Below are 19,234 nucleotides of genomic sequence, written 5' to 3'. Positions count from 1 at the left end.
AGAATAGTTTACCCAGCAAGATTATCATTTAAAATTGAAGGAGAAATAAAGCACTTCCCAGACAAGAAAAAGCTAAAGGAGTTTGTTACCACAAAGCTAATATTACAAGAAATGTTAAAAGGTCTGGAAGAGAAAGGAGGAGGAGGAGGAGGAGGAGGAGGAGGAGGAGGAGGAGGAGGAGGAAAGGAATATAGTTGAAAGAATCAAATGGCAATAAATATGGATGTACCTATCAATAAGCACTTTAAAAGTAAATGGCTTAAATTCTATAATCAAAAGACACACAGTAGCTGAATGGATAAAAAAAAAACAATACCTATACATATACTGTCTATAAGATATCCACCTCCATATGAAATATAAACACAGACTAAAAGTAAAGGGATGGAAGAAGGTATTTTAGTCAAATAAAAAGGAAATAAAGCTTGGGTAGCAATACTTATATCTGAAAAAATATACTTTAAACAAAGGTTATAGTAAGAGATAAAGAAATATACTACATAATGATAAAAAGGAGCAATTCAACAAAGTATATAACTCTCATAAAGATATATGCACCTTACACAGGAGCAACTTAATATGTAAAGCACATCTTGATGGACATAAAGAGAGAGGTTGACAGTAATACAGTCATAGTAGGGTATTTTAACAGTCCATTGACATCAATGAATAAGTCCTGCAAACAAAATCAACAAGGAAATGGCAGTCTTAAATGACACGTTAGATTAGATGGAGTTAATTGATATTTTCAGAGCATTTCACCCCAAAGCAGCAGAATATACATTTTTTAAGTGTACATGGAATATTTTTCTAGCATAAACCATACATTAGGACACAAAACAAATCTCAATAGAGTTAAGAAGATTGAGATCACATAAAGTGTCTTCTCTGACCATAATGATATGAAACTAGAAATCAATCACAAGAAAATAACTGAAAAATGCACAGAGATATAGAGGCTAAATAACATGACACTAAACAAGGAATGTGTTAACAATAAGATCAAAGACAAAATCAAAAGATCCCTTGAAACAAATAAAATGAGAATACAACCCAAAATCTATGGGACACAGAGAAAGTCTTCCCAAGCAGAAAATTCATAGCATTACTGGCCTGGCACAAATATATATATATATATATATATATATATATATATATATATATATATATATATATATATTTTTTTTTTTTTTTTAATGAACAACCTAATTTTACACTTAAAGAAAATCAAGAAAACAATAACAAACAAAGCCCAAAGTTAATTGAAGGAAGAGATTAATAAGCATCACAACAGAAATAAACAAAATAGAGTAAAAAAAAATAATACAGAAGATCAATGAAACCAAGAGCTGTTTCTTTGAAAAAATAAAGAATATTGAGAACTTTTAACCAGACACATTAAGAAAAAAGGAGAGAAGACCCAAATAAATTAAATATAAAAAGAAAGAGGAGAAGTAACTACTGACACCAAAAAAAATTTACAAAGGATTGTAAGAAAATATTCAGAACAAGTATATGCAAACAAATTGGACAACCTAGAAGAAATAGTTAAAATCCTAGAAACATACAGTATTCCAAAACTGAATCAGAAAGAATCAGAGAATCTAAATAGATAGATGACAACTATGGAAATTTAAGCAGTAATAAAAACAAACTCCAAAAAAAACAAAAGTACTGAAACAGATGGCTTCACAGGTAAATTTTACCAAACATTCAAGGAAGAACTAAAAAGTTTTCTTCTGAAACTGTTCCAAAAAATGCAAGAGGAGGGAAGACTCCCAATCTTATTGTAAAAAGTCAGCATTATATTAATTCCAAAACTAAATAAAGACACTACAAAGAAACAAAATTATATAGGTTGATATTCCTGATGGACATGGATGCTAAAAGTCTCAAAAAATATTTGCAAACTGTATCTAGCAAAACATTAAACAGATCATAGACCATGATGAAATGGGATTTATTATATGAAAGTTTGGTATAATATCTATAAATCAATAAAAATGATACACCACATAAACAAAATGAGAGTTAAAAACCACATGAGTAGGCCCTGGCTGGTTGGCTCAGTGGTAGAGCGTCGGCCTGGCGTGCAGGCGTCCCGGGTTCGATTCCTGGCCAGGGCACACAGGAGAAGCGCCCATCTGCTTCTCCACCCCTCCCCCTCTCCTTCTTCTCTGTCTCTCTCTTCCCCTCCTGCAGCGAGTCTCCATTGGAGCAAAGATGGCCCGAGCGCTGGGGATGGCTCCTTGGCCTCTGCCCCAGGCGCTAGTGTGGCTCTGGTCGCGACAGAGCGACCCCCCGGAGGGGCAGAGCATCTCCCCCTGGTGGGCAGAGCGTCGCCCCTGGTGGGCGTGTTGGGTGGATCCCGGTCGAGCCCCGGTCGAGCGCATGCGGGAGTCTGTCTGACTGTCTCTCCCTGTTTCCAGCTTCGGAAAAATACAAAAAAAAAAAAAAAAAAAACAAAAAATCCCACATGAGTATATGAGTAGAGGCAGAAAACACATTTGATAAAACCCAACATTCATTTATAATAAAAACTCTCAGCAAAGTAGAAATAGTGAGAATATATCTCAACATAACAAAGGTCATATATGACAAACCCACAGCCAACATTCTACTCAATGGGAAAAAGCTACAAGCATTTTCTTTAAGGTCAGGAACAAGACAAGGATGTCTGTTTTCACCACTCTTATTCAACATAGTACTGAAGGTAGCTAACTATAGCTGTCAGACAACAAGAAGAAATAAAAAGCATCCAAATTAGAACGGAAGAAGAACTCATTATTTGAAAAAGACATGGTACTGTATATAAAGAATCCTAAAGATTCCACTAAAAAACATAGATCTGATATATGAATTCAGTAAAGTAACAGGATACAAAATAAATACCCAAAACCAATTGCATTTTTATATACAGCTTGTCCTCAGGTTATGACACAGTTCCATTTCTATGACAGTGACATAACCCAAATTTTTGGGTCAGTCGAAACATATCCCTAGCCTAAGCCACTTACCTCTCCTAACACAGTTGTAAAATCATAATCTAGAACATAAAAACATAACTAAACCACAGAGAAAAGAAAAGTACATAAATATACTGTACTGTACACTGTACTGTAGTAACAGAAAAAAAATGACAAAGAATGAGTATAAAAAATTCCTTACCTTTATTCCTGTGGTTGGCTTGCACACTGGAAAGGGCACTGCAAGGTGGGAGAGAGTGAGCTATTGGGAGGAGGAAGCTGGAGAGGCAGGAGAACCTGCAGAAGGTGCTGGAGATACTGAGTCAGGTGAATCAGGATTGTCTAAGGAACTGGAGATGATTCTACTTGTACTACAGGTGTTTCATCTCAAGAAGCAGCTGATGTAGAGGGTATGTGATCTGTTGCAGGCCTCTCTACCTTCTTAAAGAATTGTTCCAGGCTAATCTGAAAGGTTGATGATTTTTTCTTTTTTCAAAATTTTTCTATAGCATTGCAAGGTATCCACACAGCTCTGTAGACCTTACTGAATCTGTCATCACTGGGGTCTTTGGCCTGAAACTTTGTCTACCCATCCTCTATCATAGATAAACCTTTTGCCAAACCATTCATAGTAAATCTCTTGGGTTCTGGGGTTTCTATCTCTTCCTCTTCAATCAGCTGCTCCTCCAGCTGAATGAGCCTTTCAGCAGACAGCTCCTCTCCATGTGATACCAGCAGCTCTGTGCCATCCACCATAATGGCTTTCCTCTTCTTTGAAGCATTACCATCTGAAGACTCTGACTTTCATATAGGAGCTAAGATAAGGGCCAAAAAGGCACCAAAATCAAGGGTGTAAAAGACCTTTACTCAGAAAATTATAAGATACTGAAGAATAAAATTAAAGAAGGTACAAAAAGTGAAAACATATACCATGTTAATGGCTAGTAAGAACTAACATCATTAAAACGTCTATAGTACCAAAAGCAACCTATATATTCAACAAGATTCCTATCAGAATATCAATGGCATATTTCACAGAATTACAACAAATATTCCAAAAAATTATATGTAATATAATTTTTCATATAATAAAAACACAACAGTGATTTGATAAAAAAAAAAAGAACAAATTTGGAAGAATCACACTACCTGATATCAAACTATATTACAGGCCATAGTAATCAAAACAGCATGGTACTGGTATAAAAATAGACATATAGATCAATGGAGCAGACTAGAGAGCTCAGAAATAAACATACCTTTACAGCAAATTGATATTTGAAAAAGGAGTCAAAAGCATGCAATGGGGTAAAGTTAGTCCAGGGGTCTCAAACTCAACTCAGCATGTGGGCCGCAGAGCAAGATCACAGCCGTTCGGCGGGCCGCACTAGGTCTACAAAAGGCAACTGTTACGCAACACTTTTCTCACTGCAGTTGAAAACAAAAAAAAATCAGTACAAAATTGTTCGGCAGGCTGCATGCGGCCCGCGGGCCGCGAGTTTGAGACCACTGATTCTATTCAATAAATGGTGTCGGGAATATTGGACAGATACATGCAAAAAAATAAAACTAGACCATTTTCTTACAACATTAACAAGAATAAACTTAAAATGGATTAAAGATTTAAAGTTAGCCTCAAAATCACAAAAATCTTGGAAGAAAACATAGGCAGTAAAATCTTGGACATTTTTTGGAGAAATATTTTTTATGATATAGATCCTTGGGCAAGAGAAACAAACAAACAAACAAAAAAACAAACAGGACTACATCAAATTAACAAGTGTTTGTACAGCAAAGGAAACCACCAACAAAATGAAAAGACAACCCACTGAATGAGAGAACATATTTGCCAATACATTTGATAAGGGGTTAATATCTAGAATGTATAAAGAATTTATAAAACCCAACACCCCCTGCCCCAAAACAAAATAGTCCAATTAATAAATGGGCAAAGGACCTGAATAGATACTTCTCCAAAGAGGACATACAGATATCCAATAGACCAATGCAAAGATGCTCAATGTCACTAATTGTCAGAGATATTAAAATTAAAACCAGAATGAGATATTACCTCACTCCTGTCAGAATGGCTATCATCAATAAATAAACAAACAACAAGTACTTGCGAGAGTGTGAAGAAAATAAATCCTTATGCACTGATGGTGGGAATGCAGATTAGTGCAAGCATTTGAAAAGCATTATGAAGTTTCCTCAAAAAATCAAAAACATTTCTGCCTTATGACCCAGTGATTCCACTGCTGGGAATTTATCCAAATAAATCAAAACACTTTTTTCAAAAGGATATATGTGCCCTTATGTTCATTGTAGCATTATTTACAATAGCCAAGGTTTGGAGCAGCCCAAGTGCCCATCGTATCTGTACTGGCTAGAGAGTCTCTAAATTTTTTGGTGGAAGGACAGGGAGAGTGGGTGCAAAACTGTGACTAGTCCTTCTAGGAGAGGAAAGAAAGTCAGGTAAGAATATATGCCCTGAGCCTTACCAGGCAATGGTACAGTGGATGAAGCATCAGATTTGGATTCAGAGGACTCAGGTTCTAAACCCTGAGGTCGCCAGCTTGAGTGCAGGGTTGCTGGCTTGAGTTGTGGGATCATAGACATGACACCATTTTTGCTGGCTTGAGCCCAAAGGTCACTGACTTAAAGCCCAAGGTTGCTGACTTGAGCCTAAGGTCGCTGGCTTGAGCAAGGGGTCACTCACTCTGCTGTAGCCCACATCCCCCATCAAGGCACATATGAAAAAGCAATCAATGAACAACTAGGGAGCTGCAATGAAGAATTGATGCTTTTCATCTCTCTCTCCCTTCCTGTTTGTTTCTCTCTCTGTTTCTCTGTGTATGTGTGTGTGTTTCTCTCTCTCTCTCTCTCTCTCTCTCTCTCTCACACACACACACACACACACACACACACACACACACACACACACACACGTATGCCCTGAGTGTCCAGGTTCAGATCCATCCCAGGCACTGATTTATAAGCTTTTCCCCTGAACTCTTACTTGTTTCTTTTATGAGACAAAAAAAGTCTTAAAACCAGTCTTTACATCCTCTCCTCCTCCACATAGGCTGGGAATGGAAGAGTGAGTAATCCAGACAAGAAAAGCTAGGAAGCAGTGTGGGAATGCCATTTAGAGAAACTGAGACATGGCACAGCAGGATGTTCTTGACTATTTGGAGTCCTGGTTCCTCACATCATGGCTTTCGAAGAATGAATTGCAGGTGATCTTGACTGTGGTTGCCTCAGAAACGATGATTCATGTATTGCTAAAACTAAGTAAGATTTTAGAGTCCACCTAATAAATAGCAAAGAATAACTTAAAATACACCCAAGAGCTAAAAAAATAATTACAAAGGTTACTATCTTTCCAGGTAAGAAAATACATGGCCAGTAAAAAAAATAATAATCACTGACAGGTTTATTGGGGGGAAAATCAAGGTTTTAAGAGCTAGAAAAAGAAAGTTTATGGTGATTGCGCTAATGAAGAACTAAAAATTCACACTCTGAATAAGGGGGAAGTAGTCTATAGGTCCATACACAATTGGGCAGAATAAGTCTTCTCACTCATTGGTCAAGAGTCTTCAGTTAGGCTTAATAGAGTATGAAGATCAGGATCAGTCAAAATCCACGCTCTCCTACTGGCCTACCTGATTCTACTCAGTTGTGACGAAACAGAACTATTTCAATATTTCCTAAGCTAGTATTTGAGTAAATGCAAAGTTTTTCTTTCACACACTCCAACCCTTTCATTTTAGAGATGGGGAGACCAAAACAGGAAGTGGAAAAGTAGTACTTGCCTGGTTTGAAGGATGTCATCTCTGTGTCAGAAATCAGTACTTTACCCCTCATGCCAGCTGGAGGCATGACTTTGATGGTCCCTTTCCAGCTCTGCTCTTCCTTGACATCTATACTTCTTTATAAATTGGGAACCTAATTTGTGCTCTTGTATAATTTCATATGAATCAGAACTTAAAAATAAAAATGAAGTGAGTGGTTACAAGAAATAGTGAGATTGCCAATTATCTCAGTTGGCCAATGAATATCAAGACAGCCACATGGCAGGGTGAATATAAAGAAATATCTAGCTTCAGAAGTATGTGTGGTGTGTGTGTGTGTGTGTGTGCATGTGCACGCGCATGTTGGAGTTGCACTAGATGCCCTTTACAGTACCTTCAAATTCTGAAATACTATGATAGACGGACTGTTAGTATCATGTTATCATAATCCCAGTATCTTCTCCTCTACCATAAGATTATTGGGAGCAGAAATGGTCTTATTCTCAATGCTCTTGAATATAGTAGTTGTTCAAAAAATGCCTGTTAACTGAGTGAACATATACACTGTGAAGCAAACAACTGGAAATCTCTTTGAAAGAATATTGTAAAGCCAGTATGCACGGCTACCCTCACAGCCACCTGGCCCATGCAGGTTCGCATTGGATTCGGACAGACGGTAAAGAAACAACAGAGCCATGAACTGGTGGGCTATTATCTTTAATCCTAGCTTGCACCCAGCAGGTAAGTAAAAACACACACTGGGGTCCAAAACCCACTTATTCAGTGCTCACAAAGCTACTGACTTATCCAAGTTTCCTAGAATCAAAGGTGTCTACCTCACCAGCCTTGTTCACCTTTGTTCCCCATCTCCTTCTCTCTCTCTGCACAAACTCTGCACAAACTGGCTTTTCCTTCAGCACTCTTGGCTGCTTCCCCTGGCCTCCTCCACATGGCCTTTCTCTGCTCTCCTCTCTAATGCTAATCTCAGGAACCGAGAGAGCAAGCTCCCAGTCTGCCCCACTTTATAGTGCAGAAATCAAAACCTTTAATCCAATATACAAAATAGGGAAGTCTCTAATACAAAGTCACTTATCTGGGGCATGATGAGATTGTACCACCCCACATCAAAAAGGGTGGGAAGGCTTAGTCTTAAAACCAAGCACCAGGCTACAAGGATCCTGCCTGCCCACAGCCTGCCCCCAACACACATTAATATCACCTGGGCGATGGGCTTCCACGTGGGCAGCGCCATCTTTAACAAAGTGAGCATAATATATTTATATTTTATCTGCCCAAGAAATATCAAGATTAGAGTGTGTTATTGCTCTGTATTTCTTTTTCATTACAAAGGAAGTTTCAATGCACTGTGGTCTAAAAGATTGCAACTTGCTTAATCCATTATAGCTCTTTAATTTTATTAAAGAGAAATTTTATTAGAAGCAATAGTTATATCAATAAATTCAGAAATAAGATTCAATCACTGGTTTCTTATAAAGGACTGGGGTTGAAAAATTGTATTTAAAGAAATGTTTTCGGTGTTGAGAAAAATACACTAAAAATCTTGAAACTGTAAAATGCCTAGAGGTAGTCCCCCTTTTCTCCCTGGCCCTCCACCAATTATAGAAATGAGTAAATTTCAGGCTTAGGAAAAGGATATAATTTAACTCAAGTCTCCAGATTTCCAGGTCTCAAAAATATAGAAGTGTTATCAGTGAATGTGACCATAGCATGTGATCTTCCCTAAGATAAGGAAGATTTATTCCTGTCCTTTTGTGCCTGGGGAAAGTATCTTGATTACAGACAGACACTTGGGATGCTTTTTACACACACTTATGACATTAAAAGTATTGGCCACAACACCCCTATATCCAAGGAACAGCTGTTTAGTTTCCTCTAGCTCTGAAGTTACTTCCTGACTCATCCTCTCTCAAAACAATTGAGTCCTTATCACTGTTCTCTTTAGCAAGTGAAGATGTGGCTGCTGATAAGATTAGATCCTCTAGGGGTTTATGGCCACAAAGTCTAGCAAAAAAAAACTAATAAAAAGAACTGTTATCCACTGCTACAGCATTCCTACTCATCTGTCACACCCTGTGACCTAGCCAGGAGCAAGTAGATGTCTTGTCTATGTAAGTGGTAGCTTGAGAGGTCATGGCAGGGTTTCTGTTTAGAGCCCTGACTCTAGCTCTAAATACTTATTAGAGAGATAAAGCTGTTTCATGCCCTACATGACCCTTCCTCAAATTAAGAATCTCAAAACATTAGAGCTAAAAGGTACTTTACAAGTCATCTTGTATTAATTTCTCACTCTACAATTGCAGGGACAAAGTTTCAGAGAGAGGAAGTATACCTCTCTGAATCACACATCTCTAAAGGCAGATGGGTTTTCTGAGTCCTGGAATAATTTCCACCATTCTCTGAGGTGTCCATCAGCAACAGTATGACAAAGTGGCCAACACACAAACCTACTTTCTTATAGGTGGTGCAACTGAGACACTGAGGTTTAGTTAACTTATTCTCGGTTATACATCTCCTTAGTGAAAGAGATTGTTCTAAGACAAATTTTTTCATTCTAAAATAAAAAATTTGAGGTCCACCAATGAGCTTCTGGAGTTTCTATGAATTGTTTGTATGTGAAAGTGTGTCAAAACAGTGTGCAAATGTATGCGTTTTTCTGAAAGCTTTGATAATTTAAAAAAAGGTTATGACCCCCCAAAAAAGTTAGTGTGCCCTCTCTCTTTGTGGCAGTTATGATTTTTAAAAAATGTCCTAAGATTATACACACAAGGAGATCTGCCTTGAATTATTAGAAAACTCTTTCCAGTACTTCATCTCCTTGTTAAAGTAATATTTATACAAATGTCTGCTTTAGATATTGTTACCTACTTTCTAGGACAGGCAATTAAAAAAATAGAGGAGGAGGGTGGATATTGAAAGCAGGGAGATAGTTTTCTAACCTTTTATATATTGTATCTTTATATTTTTATTAGTAAAATTCTTGTTGTTTTTTAAATCTCTAATGTAATGGATCCTTTCCCCCTGACACACTGAATAACACAGTTAAACATTTTGAACATGGATTGAGATGTCATGACTTTAAATCCAAGTTCTGCTACTTGTTAGCTAGCTCGGTACCTTGGAAAAGTTGCCTTTTCAGACTTCCATTCTCCTGGAAAACCTTTGCAGTCAAATGAAATATAATGCTTTCTACTGCATTGATACAATATATATACACAGGGCACAACAAAGATTGTATACAGTAGAGTATGTTTTTACTTAACCTACACATCTATCATCAGCTTAATGGGGGTAAGTTATTTAGAACAAGATTTAGGCTTTGACATTAACTTCTTGTTTCACATTGGACCAGTCATTCTTCTTCATCTCCTATCTCAAGACCTCTGTTTCCTTGTCTAAAAGTTAGGATAGTTAAAACAAATGTTTTCTTTACTTCTAGTGCAGATATTCCATGGTTTGTCCAGCTGTCAAAGAAGTCTCACTGGATCTGTGGAAATTATTATTATGCTATGATTCTTTCACAGCTGCACCTTGAAGAACTTCCTAGAAAGAGATTTCTTTGAACTGATCTTGGGTGATACCTTCAATGCCCAACAATTGAGTTCCTGAAGAAGGAACCTACACATGGATGAAATAAGGGGGAATGTGGAATGATGGTATAGGCCTGCTACTGGCATACTTAACTGTTCTGTTGTATTTTGTATTTTCTCTCTTTGGTCCAGGTCAACTCAATCTAGGTATTATTAATTTTTGTAAAATCCCTTCATTAATGCAGTTTCTGATAATTACAAAAATATTTTTAGAAATATATTTAATTATTTTTATGACCCTTTATACTTATTTTCAACTAGAATTGGGACATATTTTCACCCCTTAACCCTCCACCTCTGGAAACTTCATATTTAATCTCGGTTTCTATGAGCATGTCTTTTTAAGGTTGTTCCCTTAGGAACTTGACAATCACTTGAACAAATATAAAATACTTCTGAAAGACTTTTGATTTTGTTTTTAAAATATGTGCTCTTTGTGTTTTTTTTTTTTTCATTTTTTTTCTTTTCTTTCCTTCTTTTTATTCTTTTTTTTTTAGTTCCATCTCTTCTTTTCTTGATTAAAATTTTTGGGGTGACATTGGTTAATAGAGTCATATAGGTTTCAAGTGTATATTTCTGTGATATATCATCTGTATATTGCATTGTGTGTCCACCAACCTAAGTCAGATCATCTTCTATCACCATATATTTGGCTTTTACCCTTGACCACTCCTGACACCCTTCCCTCTGGTAACCATACTGTTGTCTGTGTCTATGAGTTTCAGTTTTATTTCCCACATATGAATTAAATTTATGGTTCTTAGCTTTTTCTGACTGACTTGTCTTGCTTACCATATTCTCAAGGTCCATTTTTGTTGTTGCAAATGGCAGTATTTCATCTTTTCTTATGGTTGAGAAATATTCCATTGTATATATGTACCATATCTTCTTTATCCAGTTATCTATCAAAGGACACTTTAGTTGTTTCCATGTCTTGGCCATGGTAAATAATGCTGCAATAAACATAAAGGTGCATATATCTTTGTAAATAAATGTTTTTGAGGTTGCTTTGGGTAGATACCCAGAAGATTCTCTTCTTTTTAATTTTCTTTGCTTGCCTTGGTACTTTCTTTTTATTTATGTCTTATTTTATTTGATTTCTTCCTTTTCCTCTCCACACTTAAAATTTTTAATATAAGTCACAACTCATTATAAAAGGAATGCGACATAACTTACAATGCAATAGGATAAAAAGTAGGCAATGGTCATGATGAAAAAGAGAAGCAGAGCTTTTTTTAATTTCATAAATAAAAATAAGTTCTATATTATTTTTAAATGGAATGTAATAAAAACAGAAAATGTAATCTATACATGTATTTCTTTCTGAATTTGAGAGGAGAAAGACTGAACAATTGAACAATAGGGCAAAAAAGTAAGCTTACCACAAAATCAGGAATATGTTAGAGCTGCAAGAAGAGGCAAAAATCCCGAGATGTTGGGAACAGCATCCATGCTGCTGTGAGTGGCTGACCTGCAGACTAGATGAACTCAAGCTCATCATCTCCATCTCCTTAAGACAAAGCTAATGTAGATTAGATTAATGCAGGGTAACCTTTAGTGAGTGTATACTGTATTAGAAACTCTTTAATATTGTCTCAAGATATGTTTTCTAAATATTCGTTCAAAAAATATATCTGAAGTTACCTTTCCCTTCTAAACAAACAAAAAAGAACAAACAAAAAATCACCATTGTTTTCAGTTATGTTAAAGGCACATATTACACACAATCTTTGACTTATAGTAGCACTATCTCAAGCATCCACTTACATTGCTTCATTGGTAAAGTGATAAGAATAGATAAAATGGCTTCGCCCCTGACTCAAGTTTTCATAAAGGTTGTAAATGGAAACAAAGCACTTATAAAGTATATGCATTGTAATATTCAACTAAATATTCAAATTACCTGAACTAATTCATTAAAGATTTGTTACTTTTCATGCATTCATATTCCTCAGAACAACTTTGGATTTTGAATAGACATCTAAGGAAATGCTTTTCCATAATATATACATTAATTCAAACCAAAGGTGGGGAGAATGAGGTGTGACAAATTTTCTGTATAAATTAAACTTGGTAAAATACCTGAAACACAAGCATTTATTTGGGTAATGACTATAACTAAATATAAATATGGTTTTGTATTAGTAACTAACAAATTATTTTACAAAGGTTGGAATACCATATATGTCACAAAAAGAGTCACTGAGGCTCTGGCGGGTTGGCTCAGTGGTAGAGCGTCGGCCTGGCGTGCGGAAGTCCCAGGTTCGATTCCTGGCCAGGGCACACAGGAGAGGCATCCATCTGCTTCTCCACCCCTCCCCCTCTCCTTCCTCTCTGTCTCTCTCGTCCCCTCCTGCCGCGGAGGCTCCATTGGAGCAAAAGATGGCCCGGGCGCTGGGAATGGCTCCTTGGCCTCTGCCCCAGGTGCTAGAGTGGCTCTGGTCACAACAGAGCGACTCCCCGGATGGGCAGAGCATCCCCCCCATCCCCCCCTGGTGGGCGTGCGGGAGTCTGTCTGACTGCCTCCCCGTTTCCAGCTTCAGAGAAATACAAAAAAAAAAAAAAAAAAAGAGTCACTGAATGAAACTTGGATAGAAACAACTATTTTGAATTTGTACTAATCAAAAAATAGAATTTTTATATAAGTTGAGCTTTTGCTTTTTACCTGCTTAAAACGGCCAAGGGAAAATGATTAACAATACAATGTGATTTTGACAAGCCCAGATCTAGAACTAGAGTAAATAAAACCTAGGAAAGATTAATTGACTTCCCTGTGCCTGATAGCCTCATTTATAAAATGTGGGTAGTGGTAATAGAGGTAATACACCTGCCTCACTGGGTTGTTGTGAGAATTCAGTAAGTAAATAATAAAAATTCTTTGAACAGTTTCTAACACCTAAACAAGTTCTAACCTTATTATGTGGACACAATGTGTATATATATATATATTATATATAAATTATATGTAATATTGTCGTGGTCCAGCCACAACGAGTCTATTATGGGGTCTCAAATGGGAAAAGGTATGGAATTGAAATAAATGATAAACAAGGACTTAAAGATATATATTATATATATATATATATATATATATAATATATATATATATATATATATATGGGTTCGGGAGGATGCCACGGCAAACAGTCTCTACTGTTCCTTAGCTGTAATGTTCATACTCTCAGAAGCACATCGACTTTAATTCATAGAAAAAATGTGGTCCATCAGCAATTCAATTAAGTTTCCAAGGCAACTCAAAGACAACCCCCACTATACCATCCAAATCTACTTTACACTAATAAGAAACTAGCTTCCAGCCTCCTCCAGAGAACATGGGTGAGACAAATGAGAATCAGATATAGCTCTTTGTTAACTAGACAAATGAGGTGGGGTATAGGCCCAGCACCTCTGTCCAGATTGCAAAATACCCGGTTTATTTATTTGGTCTTTAACATAATATATATAAATTATATATATATATTTATGTAAACTCTTTATAAGCTTTAGAAAATCTATCTCGGGGTGTCTAGGACTGTGAAAAAATTGTATGTTGTTTCTTCCAGAATACTGAAATTAGAAACAAAATTTGGCTAAGGAATTATAAAAGTCAACGCAGTATTTTGAAGATGGTTTTATAATTTTTAATAATATTTTTATTTTATAGTAGTATGAGATTTACAGAAAAAATTGCTAAGGTAGTACAGAGAGATCCCATATATCTCATACCTAGTTTTCCCTACTATCAGAATCTTATATTTTTATGCATTTGCCACAATTAATGAACCAATACTGAAACTTTATTTTAAGGTAAATATATATTTAATTCAGATTTTTTAGTTTTTACTTAATGCCTTTTTCTGTTCCCAGAGTATAATTTACTACATTATATTTAATCATCATGTCACCTAAGTTTCTTTACTGTGACATATTCTCAGATTTTTCTTGATTTTAGATGAACTTAATTGTTTTAGGATATTAGATATCCTCATTGCTGCTGTTGTATTATTGCTTCTATGCCATCTCAACAGACAGAGCAAGGAAATATTTATACTAAAGCATGGACTAATCTATAATGATATCTATATAAAACCATCTTCATCTATAATAAGCTAAACATGAATTTATACTGATACCACAAGACTATACTAGCTTTCTTCCATTGCTTATCTTTACCCCTCACTCTAACCCAGAGAAACCTGGTTCCCAGTCTTTTATCATTCATTTTCTTTATCAGTTGATGATATTTCTGTGGGTCTATCTCTTAAACCTCTATGATGTTCCATAGATCTGTATGTATATTCTTCTGCCAATACTGAGCGGTCTTGATTACTATAACTTAACAGTATATGTCGAAGTCAGGTAGAGTCTTTCAATTCTGTTTTTCTTCAGTTGTGTTGGCTATTTTGTATCTTTTGCCTTTCCACATAAACTTTTGACTCAATTTGCCAATATCTAAGAAATAATTTGATGTAAGCAGTAAAACATGTTCCAGAATATAAAGGACAATGACTCATTAAGAAAATGTGGATCATTTGGTTTAGCCCAGCAGATATTCTTATAAAAAGACACTTGAAAATTTTTTTAAAGGACAGAAACAGATATCCTATGAAGTCAGTGACATTTTCAGGCATGGAAAGTTATGATTTTGGATGACAGTATGCAAAAACTGAAGACTCGGTGTTTAGGAAATATTGTGGTAATGTTGTCAGTACCCCTGGGGCTTTTTCAGGACTCTGGAAGAATCAGGAAGCCTTCAAGCATTTATATATTTTGAAAATTCCCTAGATATTATGACACCATGGATGCTGGTTACATGGATGAAAAAGGCTGTTTGTGTGTCTTGAGTTGATGACATGATAAATGTTGCAGGTCACAGGATTTGTACAAATGCCATTAAAGAGTCAGTCTTTTCTCATGGCACTGTGGTTGACTGTGCTGTTGTTGGCAAGGAAGATCTTTTGAAAGGTCATGTCCCTCTAGCTTTCTGTGTGTTGAGAAAAGGTTTAAATACAACTGAGGAACAAGTTTTGGAAGAAATTGCGAAACACATTAGACACAGCACAGGCCCTGTGGCTACTTTTCGAAATGCAGCGTTGATCAGTTACCTAAAACTGAATCTGGCAAAATTCCAGGTCAGCTCTGTCTACCCTTGTCAATGGCAAACCTTATAGAGTAGGGTAATGACTACAATTGAAGACCGCAACATTTTTAGGCATATAAAATAAATGCTTAAACAGATGTCATAACTTTTTTTGAGTCAATTTTGTAATTGAAGTCAAGTTTTTGAATTATTTTCCAAAAATTAATATTTAAGTAGATTTAAAAAAATAACTTGCTGTGATTTTGATTGGGATTGTGTTGCCTGTATAGATCAAGTTGGGAAAACAAGACATCTTGACAATATTGAGTTTTCCACGAACCCAGAAAGTATCTTCAATTTTCAGATCTTTCTTAATTTTTCATCAGTTTTATACTTTGCTTTATATAGGTTGTATATTAATTTTGTTGGAAATATAGCTAAATATTTATCTTTTGGTACTATTATAATTTTTATTTTAATTTCAAATTTTTAATATCTGTCATATAGAAAATCAACCTATTTATAATAACCTTGTATTTTGTGAATTTGTTATACTCATTAGTTCAAGAGGTCTCTATAGACTCCTTGAAATTTTCTACATAGACAATGATGTCATCATTTCTTTCTTCCTAATTTGTATACATTTTGTATCCTATTCTTTTCTAATGCTATCAGTCAGAACTTCCATTACAATTTTAGATAGGACATGTAAGAGAGAACATCCTGTCATCTACCCAATTTTAAGATCTTAGAAAGTGTCTGCTTTCTTGCCATTACATATGATATAAGATATATACATATATACAGGTAAATATGTTTGATGAACTTGAGAAAGGTCCCCTTGATATTTAGTTTTTTGGCTGAATATTGGATATTGTCAGATGCTTTCACTTATCAGTTATTATGTTCACATGGTTTTTCTTCTTTAGTCTGTTTATATGGTCAAATAATTTTTAAAAGTTTAAATTGGACTGACCAGGTGATGGCACAGTGGATAGGATATCAACCTGGGACACTGAAGACCCAGGTTCAACACTCTGAGGTTGCTGGTTGTAGCGCATGCTCATCTGGCTTCATCGTGGGCTTATTTGGAGTGAGTACGGGGTCACTGGCTTGAGCATGGAAGCATAGACATGATCACTTAGTCACTAGCTTGAACCCAAAGTCACTGGCTTGAGCAAGGGGTCACTGGCTCAGCTGTAGACCCCTGGTCAAGGCACATATGAAAAAGCAGTTGATGGAATAAGTGCTGGCAAGGATGTGGAGAAAAGGGAACCCTCCTGCATTGCTGGTGGGAATGCAGACTGGTGCAGCCTCTGTGGAAAACAGTATGGAGATTCCTCAAAAAATTGAAAATTGAACTGCCTTTTGACCCAGCCAACCCACTTTTAGAAATATACCCCAAGGACACCATAGAACGGTTCCAGAAGGAGAAATGCACCCCCATGTTTATAGCAGCATTGTTCACAATAGCAAAGATCTGGAAACAGCCCAAGTGTCCATCAGAGGATGAGTGGATTAAAAAGTTTTGGTACATATATACTATGGAATACTACTCAGCCATAAGAAATGATGACATCGGATCATTTACAATAACATGGATGGACCTTAATAACATTATACAGAGTGAAATAAGTAAATCAGAAAAAAAACCAAGAACTATATGAACCAATGCATAGATGGGACATAAAAATGAGACTCAGAGACATGGACAAAAATGTGATAGTAACAGGGAGTGGGGTGGAGGGTTGGGGAAGGGGCGAGGAAGGAGAGGGAGGGAGTGGGGGGAGGGTAGGGGCACAAAGAAAACCAGATAGAAGGTGACGGAGGACGATTTGACTTTGAGTGAGGGGTATGCAGCATAATCAAAGGTCAAAATAATCTGGAGAGGCCCTGGCCGGTTGGCTCAGTGGTAGAGCGTCGGCCTGGCGTGCAGAAGTCCCAGGTTTGATTCCCGGCCAGGGCACACAGGAGAAGCGCCCATCTGCTTCTCCACCCCTCCCCCTCTCTTTCCTCTCTGTCTCTCTCTTCCCCTCCCGCAAGCCAAGGCTCCATTGGAGCAAAGATGGCCCGGGCGCTGGGGATGGCTCCTTGGCCTCTGCCCCAGGCACTAGAGTGGCTCTGGTCGCAACAGAGCGACGCCCCAGAGGGGCAGAGCATCGCCCCCTGGTGGGCAGAGCCTCGCCCCTGGGGGCGTGCCGGTTGGATCCCGGTTGGGCGCATGTGGGAGTCTGTCTGTCTCTCCCCGTTTCCAGCTTCAGAAAAATACAAAAATTAAAAATAATAATAATCTGGAGATGTTTTCTCGGAACATATGTACCCTGATTTATCAATGTCACTGCATTAAAATTAATAAAAATAAGATTAAAAAAAAAGAAAAAGCAATTGATGAACAACTACAATGATGCAACTATGAATTGATGCTCCTCATCTCTCTCCCTTTCTGCCTTTCTCTCTCTTTCTCTCACTAAAAAAAAAAAAAGAAAAAAATTTTAAATTGAAATGTCTCTTAAGCTTCAATAATAAGTTCTTTTTTTCTGCTTCTTTATATTTTGCTTTTTTAATTTTTTCTCCTCAATTAGAACTGGCAATTATTTCCTCATTAAAGGCAGAAGTTATGAATTGCATCTCATAGAGGGGAGATACAGAAAGTAGTTAATGAAATTTTCCTAAAGCCAGAATGCCTGAAATCACAGCACAGCTTTATTTTTTAATTAGCTATAAAGTCATATATACAGTACTCCTTTATCTACTTGTAAAAATATGCTAATAAGAAACCTGCCTTATGAGGATTACATATATTGACACACATAAAGTTGTTAGAACAGTATTTGCATGTAGTAAATTATACAAATATTTTATTATTATTGTATCTCTATCACTCACATTGCTGAGCACTTTCCTTTGCCTATATTGCAAGTGAAGGCCTATTGATTTTACTCAAACAAAATTATGTTTAAATTACCACTCAATTTAATTTTTAAAACAATACTTGAATACTTGATATCATGTTTATTTAGAAATATGACTATACTATAATAGAAATGAGTGTATAAACAGAAAAGTATCAATTTTACTTGTCTCACAGAAATTTTATTGGAATAAAAAGGAATAGACAGTAATACAAGTAGATTCAAGTAAATCATTATTGAATAGCTACTAAGGTCTGACCACGGTGAAGTCCTAGACACACTGTAAAATGACCATCAAGGTTTCGGCTTTTACAGAGCTTACAGTGTAGTAGAAGAGACTGATTTTCCTCTTTGTTTGTTTGTTTATTTGTTTAAATTCATAAATTCTTTCCTTCTCAAATCACAGCACTTCTTCTGTCCCAGGAGTTTCCACACACATGGCCTCGTTTTAACACTCACACTAACCCTGTGAAGTTGTCCTTAATACCCTTATATTTCTGGGCTCTCTATTCTGGCTATATTGTCTATTGTTTGTTTTTCTGTCAATACTGTATTGTTTGATTATTGTAACTATGTAGTATAGCTTGTAGTTAGGGAGCATGATCCTTCCAGCTTTCTTATTTTTTCTCATGATTGCTTTCACTATTTGAGATCTCATATAAATTTTAGGATTATTTGTTCTAGTTCTGTGAAAAATTCCATTGGGGTTTTAAAGGGCATTGCATTAATTGTTCATTGTATTATATTGCTTTAGGTAATATGGTCATTTTAACACTGTTGATTCTTCAAATCCATGAACATAAAATATTTTCTCATTTCTTTGTGTATTCTTCAAATTCTTTCAAGAATATCTTGCAATTTTTAGTTTACAGGT

At 36.3% G+C, this 19,234-nt stretch overlaps 1 protein-coding gene and 1 pseudogene across 1 annotated transcript in view; both read left to right on the top strand.

Moving 5' to 3' along the window:
- The window catches only part of TP63 (tumor protein p63), a 244,289-nt gene that overhangs the window by 38,782 nt on the left and 186,273 nt on the right, over positions 1–19,234 (top strand). The window lies entirely within an intron of this gene.
- Positions 15,008–15,614, top strand: LOC136380054 (acyl-CoA synthetase short-chain family member 3, mitochondrial pseudogene; annotated as a pseudogene).

The sequence above is a fragment of the Saccopteryx leptura genome, chromosome 8 (assembly GCF_036850995.1).
Source record: "Saccopteryx leptura isolate mSacLep1 chromosome 8, mSacLep1_pri_phased_curated, whole genome shotgun sequence".
Lineage (NCBI taxonomy): Eukaryota > Metazoa > Chordata > Mammalia > Chiroptera > Emballonuridae > Saccopteryx > Saccopteryx leptura.
Note: the sequence above shows the minus strand (reverse complement) of the source record. Positions and strands in the feature narration are given on the sequence as shown.